Source organism: Cherax quadricarinatus, chromosome 75 (assembly GCF_038502225.1).
Source record: "Cherax quadricarinatus isolate ZL_2023a chromosome 75, ASM3850222v1, whole genome shotgun sequence".
NCBI classification, from domain to species: Eukaryota; Metazoa; Arthropoda; class Malacostraca; order Decapoda; family Parastacidae; genus Cherax; species Cherax quadricarinatus.
Window position 1 is genome coordinate 16,136,036 of NC_091366.1, and position 24,121 is coordinate 16,160,156.

General features: G+C 40.9%; 1 protein-coding gene across 1 annotated transcript in view; it reads right to left on the reverse strand.

The window, feature by feature from the left end:
• LOC128691930 (elastin) overlaps positions 1–24,121 on the reverse strand; it is a 459,627-nt gene that overhangs the window by 149,544 nt on the left and 285,962 nt on the right. The gene's annotated exons all lie outside the window — the stretch shown is intronic.

Genomic DNA, 24,121 nt, shown 5'->3' on the forward strand with positions numbered 1-24,121 from the left:
TTGCAAATGATGATACAAAAGTGTGACGGGTGTTTTTATCTGTCTGCTATGAGGATGAGAAACAGAAGAGATGCCAGGACAGTGCCTTGTGGCACTGAGCTTTTTGCCTCGCTGATGCTGGATCTTTCTCTGTTTACTACTACTTTTTGTGTTGTGTGTGTTAGGAACCCGACAATCCATCTGCCTACCTTCTCCGTAATGCCTCATTTTGTGCGCTATCACTCCATGATCGCATTTGTCAAACGCCATTGCAAAATCTGTGTAAATCACATCTGCGTTTTGGTCGTCTTCCAGTGCCTCCGTAATTCTGTCATGACATGATCGTCCTGCTCTAAAACCATGGTGGTTCGGGTTATGTTGGTTGTGCTGGTCCATGAAATTTGTAATCTGCCGTCTCATCACACTTTCGAAAAATTTTCTGATGTGAGAAGTTAGGGCTACTGGTCCGTAATTTTTAGCTAGTACTCTACTACCTCCCTTGTGCACAGGAGCTATGTCTGCACTCTTTAAGGCCACCGGTATTTTACCTAGATCTAAGCTCTTTCTCCAGAGAATACTGAGGGCTCGTGCTAGTGGTACTTTACATTTCTTTATAAATAGAGCATTCCATGAATCATGTCCAGGTGCTGAGTGAGTGGGCATGTTATCCCTATGTTTTTCGAAATCTATGGAATTTGTACTAATGCCAGTTAGTTGGTCTGTGCGGCCTTCTGCTGGAGTGAAAAATATTTCTGCATTTTCTACCTTGCTGTTATTTAGTGGGTTACTGAACACCGACTCATACTGTTCTTTTAGAATTTCACTCATTTCCTGTTCATCGTCAGTATACGAGTCTCCTCTCAATAATGGTCCAATTCTACAGGTAGTTCTTAGATTAGAATAGAAATATTTTGGGTTTCTTGTAATATCCTGTATGGCCCTGTGTTCCCTTTGTACTTCTTCTGTTAGGTATGACATCCTAGGTTTTTGCCCTAATTCAGCGATCTCCTGGCTGAGTTAATACTCGTTTGAACTTCTATGATGTTGTGATCAGAGTATATTGTTTTTGTAACTGTTATGTCTCTCATTAGTTCCTCATTGTTTGTGAATATCAAATCCAGGGTATTTTCACTTCTAGTGGGATCAATTATCTGTTGGTTCAATGAATACTTTTCACAAAGCCTCATTATTTCCCTGGTATATACCTGCTGAGCCAGGGTGCTTCCTGGAGATATTGCTGGTATAACACTGCGGTGCGCCATCTTCTATACTGCATGAGGGAGATTAAAATCTCCAGGGAGTAACGTATTTGGTGTGGGATTTTCTAGCCTATCCAGATAGCTATCTTCCTTAAATGATCTGTGAATTTCTCAGTAGTTGCTGATGGAGGTTTATATACTAGGATAATTACTAAATTCCTATTTTCAACTTTAATGCCTAAGATTTCTAATATATCATTCACAGAATTCAGCACTTCTGTGCAACAGAAACTATCTTTTACATAGAGTCCTACTCGTCCCTGTGACCTATCGATTCTATCCCATCTATACATGTTATAGTTTTCTATCTTTATCTCTCTGTCCAAAACATCCCATGTATGTGTTTCTGTAAATGCTCCAAGCATGGCATTCGCTTCTGATAGCAGCCCACTGACATTACTAACTTTGTCGTTTTTATTTGATTTCAGACCCTGAATATTTGCAAATACGAAGCAGGAATTATCATTTGGGATGTTTTCTTTTGCTGTGTGTTTCGTTAGTACCACTGGTGATGTACTACCTTGTATGGCCCCTGGTGTACATACCCCTGGTTTCTCCAGTACTGACTTTGCATTTGACTGTGTATTCAGCCTCGATGGGCTGATGCCTGGTTTGATATGTCCCATTGTACTGTTCTTCTGTCCCATCCGTAGCATTTTCCCTTTTTTGCCTCTTTCTTTGATATGATCGTTTCGCTTCATGTCTACAAATGATTGCTGTTCATTTTCTCTTTCTCTTTCTCTGTAGCGCCACGTTCCTTTTACATGATGGTCTGGGTAGCTCAGGTCATAACATTCTCTGAACTGTTGAGGCTTAACACCTCACTGGGTGGAAGTACCTGCACTTTCCCTTTCTCATCATGTTCGCACATTATCTGTTGTGTTTATTCCAGCAAGCTCTGTCACTAATAACAATCTTCAACAACTATCGAAACAGGGCGATTACCTGAGTTATAGAAGACAGCAAATGTAGTCCCAATTTTTAAAAAAGGAAACAGACACGAAGCATTAAACTACAGACCAGTGTCACTGACACGTATAGTATGCAAAGTCATGGAGAAGAGTATCAAGAGAAAAGTGGTGGAGCACCTACAATTAGCAAGGTTTCAGGGACGGGAAATTCTGTGTCACAAACTTACTGGAGTTCTATGACAGGGTGACAGCAGTAAGACGAGAGAGAGAGAGAGAGAGAGAGAGAGAGAGAGAGAGAGGGATGGGTAGATTGCAGTTTCTTGGACTGTAAGAAGGCTATTGACACAGTTAAACACAAAAGATTTGTGCACAAGCTGGAGGACCAGGCAGTTATAACCATCAAGGTACTGCAATGGATCAGGGAATACCTGTTGGGAAGACATCAGCGAGTCATGGTACGTGACGAGGTGTCAGAGTGGGCGCCTGTGACGAGCGGGGTTCCACAGGGGTCAGTCCTAAGACCGGTGCTGTTTCTGGTATATGTGAGCGACATGACGGAAGGAATAGACTCAGTAGTGTCCCTGTTTGCAGATGATGTGAAGCTGATGAGAAGAATTCATTCGGATGAGGACCAGGCAGAACTACAAAGTACACAGTTATGAAGAATGGGGAAGGGCAAAGAAGACCGCAGAGTACAGTCTAAGGAGCCAGAGACTACGAACCTCACTCGAAGAAAAGGATCTTGGGGTGAGTATAACACCGGGCACATCTCCTGAGGAGTATGCAACACCAGTCTGGAACCCACACCTTGCCATGCACGTAAGGAAATTAGAGAAAGTGCCAGGGCTTGCAACAAGACTAGTCCCGGAGCTATGGGGCATATCCTACGAGGAGAGGTTAAGGGAAATCGACCTGACGACACTGGAGGACAGGAGATGGGGGGGGGATATAATAACGACATATAAAATACTGAGAGGAATTGACAAGGTAGACGGAGCCACAACTGGAAGTTGAAGACTCAGATGAATCACAGGGATGGTTGGAATTATTTCTTCAGTAACAGAGTTGTCAGGAAGTGGAACAGTCTGGGAAGTGATGTACTGGAGGCAGGATCCATACCTAGCTTTAAGAAGAGGTATGATAAAGCTCATTGAGCAGGAAGTGTGACATAGTAGCGCCCAGTGAAGAGGCGGGGTCAGGAGCTGTGAATCGACCCTTGCAACCACAACTAGGGGAGCACACACACACATACACATCAGGCCAAGTGTCTAATGACAAGTGCCTTTGACAACTGGAAACTAACACACACGTACGTGAAGAATCTCAAGTATATCAAGTTAATAACGTACAGCCCAGGAATACACAAACATTTAACACATACAGAAGTGAATGGAAGATTTACATGTTGCCAGAGAATTAATGTATTTCATCTATCACTATTTTTTTTATATCTTTCATTCATTTTTTTCAAATTTATCCAATATACACAAATACAAGTTTGAAAATTTAATGTTAAAGTTTCGATCGGTGCTGGATCATTATCACGTCCTTAAAATTTACTCTCCTTAAAAATTTACTACCGTATCCTCGCTGATAACCTCCTTACCCATCTCCTACAACCTCACGCTCCCCAGAACCTCCCTTCCCTTCCCCCACAACCTCCCCTCTCCCTCCCTCACGTGTGGGGCTAAGCGTGGATGGGGTGGGGGGGTGTTGGGGTTGAGACAAACACGTGTGCATGGCGGAATTCACATCTTTAAAATTCCGACATATTGATTTCCGAGAGCCAGCGGCCGCCCCTGCCCTCGCCATGCCGCCCACACTGCCGCCCCCACAGCTAGTTACACTACCACAATCACTGCTGCACCACCACCCTCACTGTTACCTACACCACTCTCAGTATTTCACTTTCACCCCTCACTGCTACACCACTGTCGTATTACACTTATTGCTATACCACCATTCTCACTGTTACACAACCACTATCATCACACTCACTGCTACACTACCACCACAATCACTGCTACACCACCATCACTGTCGTATTACACTTACACAAATAACCCGCACATAGAAGAGAGGAGCTTACGACGACGTTTCGGTCCGACTTGGACCATTTACAAAGTCACACTAACAAGAAATGGAGCAGGACGGCTATATATAGGCAGGAAGAGGTAGTGGTGGTAGTAGTGTTGGTGGTGGTAGTAGTAGTAGTAGTAGTAGTAGTAGTAGTAGTAGTAGTAGTAGTAGTAGTAGTAGTAGTAGTAGTAGTAGTAGTAGAAATAGTGGTAGTGGTAGTAGTGGGGAATTAAGGAGGAGGAGTCAGTCAAATACAAAGAAAGGGGAGCACTGCAAGGAAGCTAGGTGCCCACAGAGGGAGAGCAAGTGCACAGAGGTGGGGGGAAGGGGAAGTGATAAAATAAATAATGAAGGAACAGAAACACGCGACAGAAGAAAGACAAAAAAGGAAAGAGGAAAGGGGAAAAGGGAAAAGAAGAAAAATGAGGAATAAGGTTAAGTCACGAGTGTTCTGAAGTTTGGAGCATTTTACAATGTAGTGGGAAAGGAAGGCATCTACAGAGACGAAGCCAGGACTAAGATTCATACAAGGGAAGTTGTGTATTAGAGAGGATTCAACTAGATGGCGACTGTTAGAGTTGGAAGTAGGGAAGACAGTTTTAGCGGAAGACCAGTCAATAGGATGACTGTGATCTCTGACGTGACAGAACAGAGCATTGTTAGTGTCGGCAAGCCCCAACACTATTTTTGTGCTCCCAAGTCTGTCAGAAAGAGATCGGCCAGTTTCTCCAAAGTACTGAAGAGGATAGGAGGAGCAAGAAATAGAGTAGACACCAGGAACATCTGTAGAGGGAGGAGGTATGAACGAGATTAGTGCGAAGAGTGTTAGTCTGGCGGAAAGTAAGCTTGATGTCTAAGGGACGGAGAGAACTGTTGAGATTAGAAAGACCGGAAATGTAGGGAAGGCAGAGGACAGACGAGTTCCCAGGATTAGAGAGTTTGGGAGAGAAGAAATTACGTTTAGCACGTGAGAAGGCAGTCTATGAAATGGGAAGGGTAGCCAAGAAGGGAAAACGAATTATGAAGAGTGGAAATTTCTGCTGGAAGGAACTGAGGATCACAGATGCGGAGGGCACGGAGAAAGAGGGAGATAAGAACACTTTTCTTGACAGGGGAAGCATGATAGGAAAAGTAGTGAATGTACATGCCACGTATTACACTTATTGCTGTTATGCATATACCGCCATTCTCACTGTTATACAACCACTATCACACTCACTGCTACACTATCGCCACAATCACTGCTGCACCACCACAATGCTATACCACACTCACTGCTGCACCACCACACTCACTGCTACACCACCACTCACTGCTCCAGAACCAGTCACTGCTACACCACTCACTGCTGCAGAACCACACTCACTGCTACACTACCACCACACTCACCACTACACTACCACCACACTCACTGCTACACTACCACCACACTCACCACTACACTACCACCACACTCACTGCTACATCACCACTCACTCCTACACCACCACTCACTGCTACACCACCACCACACTCATTGCGACACCACCACTCACTGCTGCACAACCACACTTACTGTTACACCACCAACACACACACTGCTACATCACCCCTCACTGCTGCAGAACCACACTCACTGCTACACCACCACCACACTAATTACTACACCACACTCATTGATACACCACCACTCACTGCTGCAGAACCATACTCACTGCTACACCACCACCACTCGCTGCTACATCTGTGACAAATTTCGAGGGTTCTACTCCCGTCTTAGGCCTGGTCAACCAGACTGCTGGCGCTAGCAGCCCACAGATCCTGCTGGTAGCAGGTTAGTTTTCACTCACAGATGTTAACACAATCTTCACTCACAGATGTTAACACATTCTTCACTCACAGATGTTACCTTTGATATACCTTTGCCTTTGAAGAATTTCGAGAGTATATCTACTCTCTGAGCCCGGCCATGGGCCAGGCTCGTCTGGTGCTTGCCTGGTCAACCAGGCTGTTGCTGCTGGAGGCCCGCTGCCCCACATATCCATCACAGCCTGGTTGATCTGGCACCTGGTGAAGATACTTGTCTAGTTTCCTCTTGAAGGTTTCAACACTTGTTCCAGCAGTGTTTCTGATATCTTCTGGTAAGATGTTGAAAAGTCTGGGACCCCGGATGTTGATACAGTGTTCCCTTATTGTTCCCACCGCACCCCTGCTCCTCACTGGGTTTATTTTAAACTTCCTTCCATATCTCTCACTCCAGTATGTTGTTATGGCAGTGTAACACAGTCTTCACTCACAGATGTTAACAGAGTCCTCACTCACAGATGTTAACACAGTTTTCACTGACATGTTAACACAGTCTTCATTCACAGATGTTAACACTTCTTGTTGCCAAGGGAACTATTTCAAATTTTTTTTTCTGTATCTGGCGTTATAAATGTGATGATTTCTTTCATCACATTTACTGATGTTTCAGTGATTATCAAGATAGCAGCTAATGATTGTTGTGAACTATGGCAGAAATCAGTTGGAGACGGGAAGACTATTCCTATTCTCGGCCAGAAAACTATCGAGGAAAGATTGAGAAAATTGTACAGTAGAGGAATAGAACTTAATAAGAATAAAAATATCTCCAAAAAAGCTACATTTCAGGAAGAAATGAACGAATTATTTGATATATGTAGTTGTTTCTGTCCTGCTGCTCCTGTCAAGATGTAGGGTGCGAAATATAGGAGTGTGACGGATACCACCTGGCCTGTAATTGTGATGTGAAAGTTCCTAAACGTGAAGTACAGTTCCTCCTTGACCAGAGGCGATAGGAAGATGAAAATTGGCTGTGTTGACATAACAGTAACGAGGATGCGGGGTAGTGACGGTAAAAGAGGAGCAGGATGCAACCAGAGCCAGGAAGCAGCTGGAGGAAAGACAGAGTGAACTGGCAGCTGGAGAAGTTTCTGATTATGACGATAATTCAAACTGATGCTGACTATGTTTTGAGTGGTCTGACTGCCAGCAGCTCAGAGCAAAAAAGAACAAGACGCCCCATACTGGCAGCTACATGTGACCGATACTTGATCAGTGATTCTGCTGGAACCTTAATGGACTATGGCATTATCACCAAAGACGACAAAAGTCAAGTTATTGAACCACAGAAGTTACGAGATGCCAGACACAAATACCGAATGGAGAGGCAAGAAAATGAGCTAGCAAACTTGGAAAATATCACATCAATATCATGATGGTAAGAAGACCTCCACTCGTGTAACGACAAAGAATGAGAAGATCAAGAAATGAAGTCCAAAGATAGTGGTGAAAGATCATTACGTCATCATGGTGGAGCCCGACACTGAATATCTCACTCCTGTGACTCCCAAGTCAGGCCATGGAAAGGAGATTTCCAAGACTATCTATACATTTCTGGTGGAACAGAAGCTAACCTGGCAGCCTGTCGTATGTGTTGGTGACAGAACCAACGAAATATGTCGGAAATGACAATAGAGCCATTCATCATCTTGAAATGTTGCTTGGTCATCTGGTTTACTATTTCATCTGTCAGCTTCATGGAAATGAACTGCCATTCTAGGCTGCTTTCTACCACTATGATGTTAAGCCAAGTGGTTCTGAGCATTGGAGAGGTCCTACTGGCAAACAAATCAAGCATCCTCTGTCTCAGCTGCCAGTTGTTGCTTTCCAGCCAGTAAATTTCACTGATTTCCCTGCTATAAATGACAAGGTGGCAGAGGATCTGTCCTGGGACCAGAAATATTTGTATAGGATTTGCAAAGGAGTGATCAGAGGTGTGGTTGATGATGACTTGGCTGCTCTTGAATCACGTCCCCCATGTGTGTCAAGGTGGAATATTCAATGGATTAAGATCCTTAGACTGAATGTGGCAACATCAAGACCCGGCCAAGAGCTGAAAAGAGTCGTCATTATGATTTTGAAGTTCAGTGCTCGAATGTGGTTCCACATCAAGCTGCACCTTTATGTCACACACAGTCCAAAGTATGTCTTCTAGTCACTGCAATTTATGAGACATCTGAACAGTGAAGAAAAGAAGATAGTAAAGAATACTGTCCAAAGAAATTCTTACTTTGCTCAAACAGATCAGCTGCTTCTTGGTATGTGCTCTGATTGTTAGGTAAGACACATATGCAACAGTTAGGTATCTTTATTTCGAAACGTTTCGCCTACACAGTAGGCTTCTTCAGTCGAGTACAGAAAGGTTGATAGAAGCAGAAGATACTTGAAGACGATGTAATCAGTCCATCACCCTTAAAGTTTTGAGGTGGTCAGTCCCTCAGTCTGGAGAAGAGCATTGTTCCGTTGTCTGAAACAATATGAAGTTGAAGTGACAGAATGGGGCCTTTATATAGTGCCAGGAGGTGAGACGTAGGTTGCTTTGGGAGGGCAGGTCCTTCTCAAACCCAGCCGTTCTCACTAGTAGAGGTTGTCGAAGTGGTCTGTACCAAGATACCCTTGTGTTGCAGTGTCTGACAGAATGAACATTAAAATGGTATGAAATACCGACAGATTGTTAGGTAAGACACATATGCAACAGTTAGGTATCTTTATTTCGAAACGTTTCGCCTACACAGTAGGCTTCTTCAGTCGAGTACAGAAAGGTTGATAGAAGCAAGTATCTTCTGCTTCTATCAACCTTTCTGTACTCGACTGAAGAAGCCTACTGTGTAGGCGAAACGTTTCGAAATAAAGATACCTAACTGTTGCATATGTGTCTTACCTAACAATCTGTCGGTATTTCATACCATTTTAATGTTCATGTGCTCTGATGAAGATATGACTGAGAGAGACAAAGCTGTCTCAATGATAAGAAAAATTAGAGAAGAGAATCAGCAGAGAGAAGTACTGAGAGCTCTGATGAGGATGGTGAAGACTCTGCTCATGCTGTTGACGAGGACTTGTTAATCTACACTGATGATGAGGATGACAATGAAGATGAGAATGACAATGTGGCTCCTATTGTCAACTCAAGAAAAGTAGTGATTCCCAAACTAAAGTGGCAAGCAAAGAACTATCATTCCAAGATTGACTGGAAGACTGAATTCAAAATTGAGCCTCTTTTCATTGCTTCTCTATCAGATCAACAGGTTCTGAAAATTATTTAGACTCCACTGGAGGTGCCCAAAATTGATGACTGAAGCTTGCACTGAAATGACCTAAGAACATAAGAAAGAACACTGCAGTAGGTCCATGTTAACCCCCCCCCCGGCTTAGACCAATGACCCACCTAGTCAGATCACTTCCACTTAAGGAAGGAACATGGCATCAGACCTAGTAGCACAAGCTAGTCAGGTCCAACTCACACCCACCCACATCCACTCATGTATTTATTTAACATTTTTGCTTCTATTACGGTACTCAGGAGTTTGTTCCACTCATCCACAACTCTATTACCAAACCAGTGCTTTCCTATATCCTTCCTGAATCTAAATTTTTCCAACTTAAAACCATTGCCGCGAGTCCTGTCTTGGCTGGATATTTTGAACACGCTATTTGCATCCCCTTCATTTTTTCTTGTTTTCCATTTATACACCTCAATCATATCCCTGCTAATTCTATGCCTTTCTAGAGAGTGGAGATTCAGGGCCCTCACTCTTTCCTCATATGGAATTTTTCTGATAAATGGGATCAATTTTATCCTCCTCCTCTGTACGTTTTCCAGTGCAATTATGCCCATTCTGTAATACGATGACCAGAACTGTGCAGCATAATCTAAATGAGGCCTAACCAAGGATATATAGAGTTGAACAACCTGAGGACTCATATTATTTATACTTCTTGATATGAATCCAAGGATTCTATTAGCTTTATTGCGAACACTAATGCACTATTGTCTTGATTTTAGATTACTGCTAACCAGAACTCCTAAATCCTTTTCACAATCTGTAATATTAAGATCTACATTATTTAGTTTATATGTGGCATGGTTATTTTCCTGTCCAACATTTAGAATTTTGCATTTGTCTAAACTACATCTGCCACCTCTCTGATCACTGTATTAGTTAATTCAAATCATCATGGTGTGCTCTAATGTCCTCATTAGAATGAATTGGATGGCCTATTTAGGTGTCATCAGCAAATTTGCTTATGTTGCTATTTATTCCCTCATCTATGTCGTTTATGTAAATTGTGAACAACAACGGGCCCAACACTGGCCCCTGAGGAACACCCCTTGTGACGCACCCCCATTCTGATTTCTCCCCATTTACGCTAACTCTGTTGCCTATTTGTCAACCATGCCTCTACCCAGGAAAAAAATTCTCCTCCTATTCCGTGTGCCTTAAGTTTCCTCAATAGCCTCTGATGTGAAACTCTATCGAAAGCCTTACTGAAGTCCATATACACAATACCATATTCATTACCATGATCTACCTCTTCAAACAACTTAGTTAAAAAATTTAGTAAATTCGTAAGACAGGAACACCCCTTTGTAAAACCGTGTTGAGATTCATTAATCAATTTGTGCCTTTCAAGATAGCTACGAATTGCTTCGGTAATTATTGATTCCATAAATTTTCCCACTATGGAGGTAAGGCTTATTGGTTTATAGTTCGAAGCTAAGGACCTGTCACCTGCCTTGTAAATAGTTATTACATCTGCCATTTTCCACTTATCAGGCACTATGCCAGTTTGTAGTGATATGTTGAAAAGATTAGCCAAAGGTTTGCTAAGTTCTTCTTTACATTCCTTTAAAACCCTTGCAAACAATTCATCAGGGCCTGGGGATTTGTTGGGTTTTAATTTCTCTATTTGTCTGAGGACCATGCCACTAGTTATCCCAATCGTGCATAGTTTATTGTCCTGTTCTGTATAATTTATTATTTCTGGAATTTCGCTAGTATCCTCCTGGGTAAAAACTGAGAGGAAGTAAGAATTGAAAATTTCACACATATCCTTATCACAGTCGGTGATCTGACCGGAGTTACTCTTAAGTGGGCCTATCTTGTCCCTAATCTTACTTCTGTATACCTGAAAGAACCCTTTTGGGTTAGATTTCGAATCCCTTGCGACCTTAGCCTCATAATCCCTTTTTGCTTTTATTCCTCTTTTTCTCTCTTTAACTGAATATAATGATTTCTTAACTGCCCATCCCCTCTTTTGATACGCCTATATATGCCTCTCTTTTGACCAATGAGATGTTTTAATCTATTGTTAATCCATTTGGGATATTTTTTGTTAGATCTAATTTCCCTACTCGGAACAAAAGTTGTCTGGGCAGCTAGAACTATGCTCTGAAAAACGTCATACTGGCAACCAACACCACCTACATGACCCATAGTCAGGTCATACCAATTTAGCCCACCCAGGTAATTTCTCATTCCCATGAAATCGACCAAGGACAGAAGGCAAGAGATAGATACATCAGGCAAAGAATATTTTCTAGGAAAGCAATGCCAAAGTTCCACACCTAGAAAGACTTCACTTATAACTTGTAATAGTTTAAAATTAAATAGTTGATAATTGATATAACCCATGTACATTTGATTATACAATCTTCACAACCAAAAATGATATAAACCATGTACACTTGATTATTATCCTAACATCCAATAAATTATAGCTAATTGCTTTCAGTGGTGTATAATTCGATCGCGATGCTGCAGGGTAAATGGCCATGAAATGATCTGAAATTTTGCACAGAGGTTTGTTTTGCAGCTTGCATCTCTAAAATTTGTATTTTTTGAAGCTCCCTAACCTACTGTTCCTGTTCATCTAGTGGTAACTAGGTACTAAGTGGATGACCGTGGTGAATAACAACCCAGAAGGTGGTAGTATATCTAGTGGTAACTAGGTACTAAGTGGATGACCGTGGTGAATAACAACCCAGAAGGTGGTAGTATATCTAGTGGTAACTAGGTACTAAGTGGATGACCGTGGTGAATAACAACCCAGAAGGTGGTAGTATATCTAGTGGTAACTAGGTACTAAGTGGATGACCGTGGTGAATAACAACCCAGAAGGTGGTAGTATATCTAGTGGTAACTAGGTACTAAGTGGATGACCATGGTGAATAACAACCCAGAAGGTGGTAGTATATCTAGTGGTAACTAGGTACTAAGTGGATGACCGTGGTGAATAACCCAGAAGGTGGTAGTATATCTAGTGGTAACTAGGTACTAAGTGGATGACCGTGGTGAATAACAACCCAGAAGGTGGTAGTATATCTAGTGGTAACTAGGTACTAAGTGGATGACCGTGGTGAATAACAACCCAGAAGGTGGTAGTATATCTAGTGGTAACTAGGTACTAAGTGGATGACCGTGGTGAATAACCCAGAAGGTGGTAGTATATTTAGTGGTAACTAGGTACTAAGTGGATGACCGTGGTGAATAACCCAGAAGGTGGTAGTATATTTAGTGGTAACTAGGTACTAAGTGGATGACCGTGGTGAATAACAACCCAGAAGGTGGTAGTATATCTAGTGGTAACTAGGTACTAAGTGGATGACCGTGGTGAATAACAACCCAGAAGGTGGTAGTATATCTAGTGGTAACTAGGTACTAAGTGGATGACCGTGGTGAATAACAACCCAGAAGGTGGTAGTATATCTAGTGGTAACTAGGTACTAAGTGGATGACCGTGGTGAATAACAACCCAGAAGGTGGTAGTATATCTAGTGGTAACTAGGTACTAAGTGGATGACCGTGGTGAATAACAACCCAGAAGGTGGTAGTATATCTAGTGGTAACTAGGTACTAAGTGGATGACCGTGGTGAATAACAACCCAGAAGGTGGTAGTATATCTAGTGGTAACTAGGTACTAAGTGGATGACCGTGGTGAATAACAACCCAGAAGGTGGTAGTATATCTAGTGGTAACTAGGTACTAAGTGGATGACCGTGGTGAATAACAACCCAGAAGGTGGTAGTATATCTAGTGGTAACTAGGTACTAAGTGGATGACCGTGGTGAATAACAACCCAGAAGGTGGTAGTATATCTAGTGGTAACTAGGTACTAAGTGGATGACCGTGGTGAATAACAACCCAGAAGGTGGTAGTATATCTAGTGGTAACTAGGTACTAAGTGGATGACCGTGGTGAATAACAACCCAGAAGGTGGTAGTATATCTAGTGGTAACTAGGTACTAAGTGGATGACCGTGGTGAATAACAACCCAGAAGGTGGTAGTATATCTAGTGGTAACTAGGTACTAAGTGGATGACCGTGGTGAATAACAACCCAGAAGGTGGTAGTATATCTAGTGGTAACTAGGTACTAAGTGGATGACCGTGGTGAATAACAACCCAGAAGGTGGTAGTATATCTAGTGGTAACTAGGTACTAAGTGGATGACCGTGGTGAATAACAACCCAGAAGGTGGTAGTATATCTAGTGGTAACTAGGTACTAAGTGGATGACCGTGGTGAATAACAACCCAGGGGGTGGCTTTTGAAATGAGCTGAGGTAGGATAACTGTTCTTACCATGCAAAACTGTGCCACAAAAAAAATGTCTGCTGTGAGGATGCAAAACAATAATAAAGGTCCTAGAAGCGTGTCTTGGGATACTGAACTTTTTACTTTTCTAAACCTGGACAATTTGTTAGAAATTTGAACATTTCTCTACTTTTTCTCTTATATCTAATTGCCCTAGTTGTATGAGTTCTAACTTCAGCGTTACATTAATTTAGTGCTTTGAAAAATCCGAGTTTTGTTTTCCCTTACAGAGATTTCTAGATTTTATTAATCTAAATATCTAAATCCAGTTTGAACTGGGTTATGAATGTCACGCTGCGATCGACGAGCCTAAAGCACATATACATAAAAATCAATTTAATATAAAAATAATTATCCATTTTATATACTATATATTTCTACTTGTTAGTTCGAGATATTTGAAGATGAAATACTTTAAGGCAAGGAATAAATATTATTTCTAGACTTGTTTATATTATACAGTGTTCAAATGTTAGTAAAAAAGATGGACATGTAATAAACAAGTGCAGAGGTCTATGTACACGTTCAAAACAATCGGCTGTGAATATCATGATATAAAACCTAGAAATGAGATTGGATGTCAGAAAATTTGCTATAAAGGGAGGTCGTGAAATAACTTTTGCTGTCAATCAGGCCTCACCTCACATGTTCGCTGTGCGATGCCTGCTTGTACTCACGGTAACCATGATTTTTTTTTTATTTCGAGAATAACGTAGGGACTTACATATCGGGAGTCCACTAAACTCTTCGTAGGACAATGGGATCGCATTTGTGTTGTGCATATCCCAGTAAGATTATCCAAAGTGACAATTCCATGACCAGTGTAGATCTGCTCCTGTGTTGTGTTATAATATGTAAATCACTGGATATAGCGTAGGGCAGGTCACAGATCAACATCTATGTACATAATCACCCTACACAATCATATCTTTAATACAAACAACCCCTTGCAGGGTTACCAGAAATCTCTTGTAGTTGCGTTAGTATTTAGATTCTATTAATGTCATAGTAATAATAATAATAATAATAATCCCTTAGATATGATAATTTATATTATACACTAAGATTTTATCAAGATCATTATGATTATGACACATAATAATGTCTCTATCTGCTTATGCAGTCCAGTGTATTTGACGCTGAGGCATCAAGGAATGCCCTTGCAACAATTCTGGTCTTACTCTAGGTTGTGTAATAACAGTAACATCATCTCCTGCGGGCTGATGTTTGGCCAGGATTAATACTTTAATTATAATTGTAATCAGTATAATTGTATATGGTGTGGTTTTATTCTAGAGTTGTATTCCTGGCAAATAATCTACGAGAATTTAGTACTGGGTTGGAGACAATAATAACGCCACAGTAATCGAAGATAATGGCTCAGGGGTGAAGCTTCCCACTGAATTAATGATCATAAAGTTACAATTTTGAAACGTAGTTAAAATTAATCAGTGGGATCCCCCTCCTCCTCAACTTAGTATATTAATGTGGGATTAACAGGCCCTGAAGAGAGAGAGGATCCATCACACACACCTCTCCATAAAGTCAGTAAGGTGGCGACTCAGCACTCTTACAAAGACTTGTATGATGTATAATGCAGTAACTCACAGCAAGCTTCAAAACAAAAAACAGATTAATCTTCCATTTTTTTCGCTCTTCGTTTGTATCTTTTCCCAAACGTTAAAAAAAAAAATCCACAAAAGGCACCAGCAATTCGTACGGTAATCATGTGTTACTAATTAGGAATCACTGACAAAGCCACATCTTTTCCAATTAAGAGGCTCCCATTCTGGTGCTGAGTAAAAAATACAAATATTTGTCAGTGTGAATTCAAAACACTGATGGCATCAAAGAGCCAATTATCAGGTGCTATACATAGCGCCTCCACCGCTTATTTCCGCAACAATTAGCAGGTGAACAAAAAAAATTAAGCTTTTGGAATCTGTGGCGCTGAGCAGCCAGAGTTTATTGAATGACCTCACCGCTCACAGATGTTACCATGGCAACGACTTTATATTTACAACTCGCAGCTGATCGTAGAGTGTCAGCCAGGAGCGACAGCTTTCATTCACCTACTGACTTAGTTGACCTTTAACGATTAAATCTTACCAGGTACAACTACAACTTAAGCAGTGGAGAGCGAGGCGCTAGTGAGAGGAGGCGGGCAGTGTGGCTGGTTCACTCTGAACTACAATTTCCAACAGTGGTTATAATAAAACAGTAACAACTTGTAAATAATATAAACCTAAATATACTCTTGTTAAGATATCTAGACCCCAGTTCTAACATATTTGGTATACCCATATACTGCGCTGCCCTCCACACGATTATTGATGCAACGATACCAAAATTTTTGATACCGATACTCAATTTTAGGCCGATACCATTAAAATGATCAGAACCACTGATACATATACTTTAGCAACTGCCTACACACGAAGATGGATCTGGCATATATTATAAAGCTATCACACTCAGACTGTATCAATAATATTAAATTTTTTTTTTGGTCCAGGATCCATTAACGAGCCATATTTAATCCAACACATTCCCTTCCTAGATATCCTTGATCCAACGCCTTCTTTCCCAGATACTATATCTGATCCAACTCCTTCCCTTCCCAGATATACAAGTGAGGTGGGTGTTATCCTTTCATTACTATATTTGTGAAACGGTAAACCCTTGTGGGTAAATGAGACAACCTGTGCAACATATGGGTATCGTTATTCTGGAAACGTTTCGCAACGCAGTGGCTTCTTCAGTTCAATGCAGAGAAAAGTGAAAGTTGAGGAAGAGCTTGAGGTACTCAGCCCTTCAAATGTTGCACAAGTGTATCATTTACTAACTTATCAGTTTTCTATACCATTTATTCACACCTTGTGGGTAATTCAAGGCAAGCAGTTATGAGGGATCGATCCGCAGTTCGCTAATTGCTAGACATCCAAGCTACCCAACTGTACTCACCAAATTAATCCATCAATTCGGATATCAGTATAATTAAGATATATCTTCCATTATACATTTAGATATATTCATTTATACACATGGTTCCGTGAAGGTGAACATTTTACATAATAAGTCATTAGTACAAGTTGATAAACGTTTCGTCACGCAGTGGTTTCTTCAGTCCAATGCAGAGAAAAGTGAAAGATGAGTAGCAGTTTGAAGTAATGAGTCCCTCGGCCTGGAGTCGATGTGTTCAGTCCATCTTTAGCTTTTCTCTGCACTGGACTGAAGAAACCACTAGTTGGCGAAACGTTTCCACAATACAGATACCCAAATGTTACAAAAGTGTCTCATATATCAACTTGTCGGTTTTATAAGCCATTTATTCACATTCGTACAAACATTTTTCCATTAAACTCCCCCCCCTCCCGCTCCCTCCTTCCCACTAACTACTTTAAGAGGCACGTCACTTACCTGTATTCTATTATTTTTCCACCATAATCTACGATATCCATAATTACTATCGCATTTGCTTTGTCTGTTGTGTAAGGTGAAGTCCAGGATCTTTACTTAATTCATGGTATAACTTAACAAATCTTTGATGACAACTGTGTTGTAGAGGTGTGAGCTTTGCTGACACTATTGATGTCTCTCACCTCAGGCTGACACTACTGATTCTCCCAGATCAGGCTGACACTACTGACGCATCTTAGCTCAGGCTTACACTACTGATGTATCTCAGCTCAGGCTGCCTCTACTGAAGTCTCCCAGCTCAAGCTTACACATTTCAACACTTTGCATGAACTCCATCTTTCGTGATGGAATATGGGAGGAAAAACACAGCCTTTGTTCCCACTGTGTAACTATCACACAAAGGGGTAGCGGCACACTACTGATGTGTCCAATTTTCATGAATACCATTTTCATACAGCTGATGGATCAAGAGCCCTTCACCAGCATCAAGACTCAACCTTCAAGTGCTCCAGATAACAACAGCTGGTCTGCAATAAGACGAGCAATATACTGGTGTTATTCAGCGCATACCCTTCAAGGTAGAATGCCTTGAATAGATATATTTGTTACTGGGATTGTGCTCGAGATGGACCTGCCTAGTATGGGGCAATAGGCTTACTGCAGCGTTTCTCCTTTCTTTTATTCTTGATGCTGAGTAAGGGTTCCTGATCCAATGAATTTGAGCTATACTTTAAGATTAAACCTAAATACTTCCCATTCTCCAGGAACTGAATGACCTCTACAAGCTTAGTGTTTCTCTATAGTGTAATAATCAGCATTGACTTGACAATGGTCTTTGATGGTCCGAAACGTCCACTGTTTTCTCTCCTAAGTTTAAACTGTGACTTGTTAGTCATGGTATTGTGACTCGTTGCAGTCATGGTATTGTGACTTGGTGCAGCCATTGTATTATGATTTGCTGCAGTCATGGTATTATGACTTGTTGCAGTCATGGTATTCTAAGTTATTGTAGCCATGGTATTGTGACTGGTTGCAGTCATGCTATTGTGACTTGTTGCAGTCATGGTATTGTGAGTTATTGTAGCCATGGTATTGTGACTTGTTGCAGTCATGGTATTGTGAGTTATTGTAGCCATGGTATTGTGACTTGTTGCAGTCATGGTATTGTGAGTTATTGTAGCCATTGTATTGTGACTTGCTGCAGTCATGGTATTGTGAGTTATTATAGCCATGGTATTGTGACTTGCTGCAGTCATGGTATTGAGAGTTATTGTAGCCATGGTATTGTGACTTGCTGCAGTCATGGTATTGTGAGTTATTGTAGCCATGGTATTGTGACTTGCTGCAGTCATGGTATTGAGAGCTATTGTAGCCATGGTATTGTGACTTGCTGCAGTCATGGTATTGTGACTTGTTGCAGTCGTGGTATTGTGACTTGTTGCAGTCGTGGTATTGTGACTTGTTGCAGTCATGGTATTGTGAGTTATTGTAGCCATGGTATTGTGACTTGTTGCAGTCATGGTATTGAGAGTTATTGTAGCCATGGTATTGTGACTTGCTGCAGTCATGGTATTGTGAGTTATTGTAGCCATGGTATTGTGACTTGCTGCAGTCATGGTATTGTGAGTTATTGTAGCCATTGTATTGTGACTTGCTGCAGTCATGGTATTGAGAGTTATTGTAGCCATGGTATTGTGACTTGCTGCAGTCATGGTATTGAGAGTTATTGTAGCCATGGTATTGTGACTTGCTGCAGTCATGGTATTGAGAGTTATTGTAGCCATGGTATTGTGACTTGCTGCAGTCATGGTATTGAGAGTTATTGTAGCCATGGTATTGTGACTTGCTGCAGTCATGGTATTGAGAGTTATTGTAGCCATGGTATTGTGACTTGCTGCAGTCATGGTATTGTGACTTGTTGCAGTCGTGGTATTGTGACTTGCTGCAGTCATGGTATTGTGAGTTATTGTAGCCATGGTATTGTGACTTGCTGCAGTCATGGTATTGTGACTTGTTGCAGTCGTGGTATTGTGACTTGCTGCAGTCATGGTATTGTGAGTTATTGTAGCCATGGTATTGTGACTTGCTGCAGTCATGGTATTGAGAGTTATTGTAGCCATGGTATTGTGACTTGCTGCAGTCATAGTATTGAGAGTTATTGTAGCCATGGTATTGTGACTTGCTGCAGTCATGGTATTGTGACTTGCTGCAGTCATGGTATTGTGAGTTATTGCAGTCATGGTATTATGACTCGTTGCAGCTATGGTATTTGACTTACTGCTTTCACTGCACTGTGAAAGCAAAACTGTGTATGCTACCAGAGAAACCAGCCACAGAGGTGGTGGCAGCCGGAGGGGTGGGGGAAAGGGGGGTAAAAATGATAACACAAACAGATAAAAGATAACTAGACCAAGAGAGAGGTGGTGGTGCAATGCAAATGATAACACAGATAAAAGTCAACTAGCCAACATTAAAACAAGTACCGGAGTTAACAGCAATGTGTGCTGCAAGTGCTTATAATAACAAGATGATTCAGTACTAGAGCTACTAACAAAGCCCAATTAAACATCACGAATGGTAAATCATCTTTTTTGGCAAACATTTTGAGTTAAAAATAATAAAAGTAATCATATAAATAAGCTCAACAAGAAGCAAATGCAATGTTTTGAGCATTCACAAAAGCACATACAAGGATGTTTTGGACAGTGAGATATGTGCAGAAAATTATAAAGTATATAAATGTAAGAGAGTAAAGAAGTTACAGTGAAGAGGACCTTGTTATACAGAACAGTTAAAAATCTTTAAGTGATAAGGTAAGAAAAGCAGGTATTAAAATGGAGATGAATCTAGCAAGTATCCTTGCATACTACGACTTAAGAACTCGCCGAACAAATAATGATAGATGGCAGATTTGAAAATCCTACATCAAATATTGTTGTTTCTTGGAGAATTAAACCTTCCAGTTGTTAAACAGAAGATGGCAAATACCAGCGAACTAGTCTCTGAACAACAATTTAAAAAACTAACAGAAAAAAAAATACACTAGAATAATCTTCACGAACAGTGAGAAACTACTCAGTCTCAGATATAATATACTCAGATCACAACCTCACAAAAGTGCAAATAAACAAATTATGCGTAGAGAACCTAAGAAATAGCCAACCTAAAGGTATGCTCATTATATTTAACGTTAATAATCAGAGTCCACAAGGACAAAATAGAGAACTATCAGACATTCTCTGGGAAACTCCTGAGCATCCTAAACCCAAACTCGCACATGGAAAAGCTCTATATGGAAGGATATAAGACCTATATAAAATGTTCCCCTGAGAAAGCTGTTCAGGAAACTGGAAAATATCCTAAATATTTCTACGCGTGCAAAATCCTCGATAACTGTCCCATTAGTCATGGGAGGTTAATACACTGTTAACAAACAAGAAAAGAGCGAAATCCTGAAAGAACAGTATGAATGAATGGTTAGTGATCCACTAAACAACAGAAGTGTTGAGCATCCCGAGGTTTTCATTACATACCCACATACACAGTTCCTGCGCCAACTGGAGCTGTTTTATATAAAGAAGTGCAAAATATCACTAATGCAAACACTCGGTATTCTTTGCAGGAAGAACTTAAATCTAGGTGAAGTCTCAGAGATCTTAACAAATGCAGACACAGCTCCTCTGAACAACTGGGGCAGTACAGTGTGCACAACATTACAGACCACCATCACTAATATCAAACTTCAGTGTTTCGAGATGCCAGATTAATAATTTTATGCAAGGGCAAGCCATACACAACTCAGGTCAACATGGATTTACAGAGCGAAGTCTATTTCTGTCATAACCATTTAATCATTATGAGGAAGTCGGGGAATTTTTTTGAAGATAAGCAAAACACTGATGGGTCTCTACAGACTTCACAAGGCATTTGACGTATGTGATCAAGGAGTAACAGTCCATAAACTCAATAGGTTTAACAGAGAAAGTAGAAAAATGAATATTCATATTTAACAACACAAAGAGCGGTAGTACCTGCCTGCCTGGATGTTGTTCCGGGGGTCAACTCCCCCGCGGCCCGGTCCATGACCAGGCCTGACAACAACAAAAAGTTATGTTTGAGCAAACAGTTCAGCACCCCAAGGCACTATCCTGTCGTCTACAGTTACACACACACACACACACACACACACACACACACACACACACACACACACACACACACACACACACACACACACACACACACACACTCACACTCTCAGTCCACAGCAGGATTAGAACCTGTGCACTATGCATCAAAGTAATACACAGTACTTTAGCCACACAGCCAGACCCAAGACTAGTCAACATCGTCCATCATCATTCGCATGAAAATCATCTCAAGAGAAGACGCGGGGAATCTTAAAGCTATATTAACTAAGTTGCCCAACAGAAAATTAAATGATATTCAATGGCGGCAAATGTAAACTGCTCGGGTACTGAAAGAATGAAGAACTCAAATCGAGTGCGATATACAAAATACAATGAACCATCTCACAGAACGAAAGAAACATGTAAATGACCCGGGTATAATAATGCGAGAGGACCTATCATTAGAACATAAAAAGACAAATGATGCATATGTCAGAAAACTAACAGTCAGGATAGTGAGAACTTTTAAAACAGGAGAGAATCAGCCAATAGGGTCACTACGCAAATCACTTATGCTTTATCGTCTAAAAAACTGTTCGGTATTGATGGTGCCGAGCTTGAAAATTTACCTGATTATTCTATTGTCAGATGAGAATGACGGAAAGTGCTTGGCTTGTACTTTTATGTAGCAAAGAAGAGAGGCACCTGATATACACATGGACATATGGAAGATACTTGAGGGCGAGGTCCAAAATCAACACACACTCATAACTTAGTGGAGTGAGATATGATAAAATGTGTAAAACAGACTCAGTGAGAAGGGGCGCCATAAGCACAAATAAGAGAACACTTGTTTCAACATCCATGGTTCAAGACTATTCAACTTGCTGCCAGCACACACAAGAAATATTTCCAGAACAAATGTATTAATCCTTAAGAGGAAACTCGACACTACATCCGCAAAGTGTCAGATTAAACAGTTTGTGGTGGTTATGTGGACTAGTGGGTTACCATTAACAAAAGTCTGGTTGAACAGACAATCAACAAAGAAGGGTAACCCAAGCCGGGCTGAGGGTAAAAAAAAAAAAAAAAAAAAAAAAAAAAAAAAACTTCGAAACAGGTCCTACGTAAATCACACACAATGGTGGTAATAGTATCATAAAAATGATAACACAAACAGATAAAAGATAACTAGCTCGAGAGATGTGGTGGTGGGATGAATATAACAGATAAAAAGATACCCAATCGCCGAGAGAAGTGGGATAAAAATAAAGGAAACATACACTGACTAAGAGGAGGAGGAGGAGGAGGATGAGAGTATTACACATAATATAAACAGTGAGAGTTTGTCAACTCACAACTCACTTGGGTACACAAGCTTTCTCGTTGAACTTAATATTTCTCAATTAGAAAAGTAGCGTCAGCTCACTTGTGGTAGTAGGGTTGAGGAGAGTTGTGGTGGAGCCTGGTTAAAGTGGTGTGGTAGTAGTGGTGGTAAGATGTTGTAGACAGTAGTGGTGGTGGTGTGAGTGTAGAACATTCATAGTATTGGTGTGAGGTGCAGTAGTTGCGGTGGTGTTGTAGTGATGGTGTTGTGGTGGTGGGAGCTTTAGCTCCCTCAGCCACAGACACCTTACTAACCTCACCACAGTTCTAATAAACTACACAAATTATTAACAACCAGAAATTCTAACTTGAAACCTGACATACCTGAACAACATCCATACATCATAACGACCCATCAATTCGATGAACAAAATTCACAATCCTGTGGATGGAACATCTCGTTTCACTGAGACCTTTATTTAGCCTTAAGTTACATTTTAACAGCATAGGACGAAACAAAATGCCCAAAAATTTTGATTGTTGACAAAGTTAGAACCGACAAGTTGAGGATTAAGACACATGTGCAACAGTTGGGTATCATTATTGTTAACTGAAGAAGCCTACTGTGTTGGCGAAACGTTTCAACAATAAAGATACGCAATTGTTACATGTGTGTCTTATTCATCATCAAGGTTAGAACCTGTGAAAATCCAGAACTAATTGCAGCAGATCCGGTATATATATGGAAAATACTGATTTATTGTTTTTTTATTTAGCTCTGTCACATCAGGTTGTTAAGGTAAACGGAAACGTTACTTTTCTCTTTTCGTATAACGTCAGTAAATGAGAAAGTGGTACATTACCAATTAAAATGTTGTTCTGTATTGATTTAAATGTCAAATCTAATATATTTTTCTTTATTTTCAGATTATTAATGTCTAGAGGCTGCACAAATTCACTAGACATATTCTGCTATGTCTGCGGGCAATTCATCCCTTCAGATTCCCGGAGCAACATTACTCCTTTATTGAAGCGCTGCTACTTCGTTTATTTTGGCTACAAACTTGGAGACCAGGACAAACCATTTGCACCACACAAAGCTTGCAAGAGTTGCATCAATAAGCTCCAAATGTGGTCAGGTCAAAAACTTAAATGTACCATACCATGGTACGGTGGGAGCAGATGAACCACCATGATGACTGTTACTTTTATATGACTAAAGTAGCTGGGTTCAACAAGAAGACTAAAGATCGTATAATATACCCAGATATTCCTTCAACAATAAGTCCTGTTCCACACACTGAAGATATTCCTGTACCTGTGCCACCTGAGACATGGCAAATTTCATCAGTCTCTGATACCAGTGATTCTAAGGAGATGGAAGTAGACTATGAGCCACCAACAAATGACGATCCCAAACCCTTCAACCAAGATGAGCTCAATGACTTGGTGAGAGACTTAACCCTCCAAAAGAAAACCCAGAGTTACTTGGTTCTAGACTGAAGGAACACATGGTTCCAGCTCCTGGAACAACATTCGCTTGGTACCGTCATCGTGAAGCGGAATTCACTCACTTCTT